Source organism: Bison bison, unplaced genomic scaffold, assembly GCF_000754665.1.
Source record: "Bison bison bison isolate TAMUID 2011002044 unplaced genomic scaffold, Bison_UMD1.0 scf7180017864304, whole genome shotgun sequence".
NCBI classification, from domain to species: Eukaryota; Metazoa; Chordata; class Mammalia; order Artiodactyla; family Bovidae; genus Bison; species Bison bison.
The window spans coordinates 9293950-9295214 of NW_011494876.1; positions in this window are offsets into that span (position 1 = coordinate 9293950).

Here is a 1265-nt window from a genome sequence, read left to right on the forward strand (position 1 = left end):
CTTTTCCAAGCAGAAGTACTACCCACTTCACAAGAGTTAAAGTCTGACAAGTGTAGTGGTAAATAGTACTGTTTTTGCTAATCTGGATTTGAATCTCATGTCTGGCAGGTACCAGCTGTGCGACTTTATCCAAGTCAGTTAATAGTAGATTGTAGCATTTGTTGAATACTTGTTTGTATTAACCAATAGAATCTTCCCCAGCATAAGACACTTACTCTGTTATTCCAGTTTTTTGGGTGAAGGAACAATAATGGGGAGAGAAAAAGTCATTTGTCTGAGGTCTCAGTCAGGATTTCTCTAACCGCCACATTCATTACCCTAGCTTTTGCATGCTGAAAACTGGGATAACAGTAATACGCTTTTAGGTGTGTTTGAGAGGATTCAAGAGGTGGTTGTAAATTATTATTTAAACATTATTATCGTATTTTGGGGGGTTTCCTGAGTTTTGCAGGGAGCAGGTATCACATGGAAAAAAAAATCTTTCGATTAAAAAAAAAAAAAAAACCTTTCAGGTGAGGGGAAAAAACTGCAGCTGTTGGCTCCTCAAAAGTCAATTGGAGATTGGCTGTAGGGGCATGGCTTAGAGATCCTGGTGGGGCCGAAAAGGAGAGTTGTTCAGTTGCTAAGTCATGTCCAATTCTCTGCGATCCGTGGACAGCAGCACGCCAGGGTTCCCTACCCTTTACTATCTCATGGAGTTTGCTCAAACTCATGTCCATTGGGTCATTGATGCCATCCAACCATCTCATCCTCTGTCGCCCCCTTTTCCTCCTGCCCTCAATCTTTCCTAGCATCAGGGTCTTTTCCTGTGAGCCAGTCGGCTGTTCTAATCAGGTGGCCAAAGTATTAGAGCTTCAGCTTCAGCATCAGTCCTTCCAATGAATATTCAGGGTTGATCTCCTTTAGGATTGACTAGTTTGATCTCCTTGCTATCCAAGGGACTCTCAAGAGTCTTCTCCAACATCACAGTTCAAAAGCATCAATTCTTCCACGCTCAGCCTTCTTTATGATCCAACTCTCACATCCGTACATGACTACTGGAAAAACCATAACTTTGACTATACTTTGTCGGCAAAGTAATGTCTCTGCTTTTTAATATGCTGTCTAGGTTTGTCCTAGCTTTTCTTCCAAGGGGCAAGCATCTTTTAATTTCTTGGCTGCTGTCACCAAACCAGGCTTGGGGGGGCGGGGCCAAAACCTGAAGTACGAGCCTAGAGGCGGGCCCCGGGGGGAAGGGGCGGTGCTAGGATCCGCAGCGCATGCCC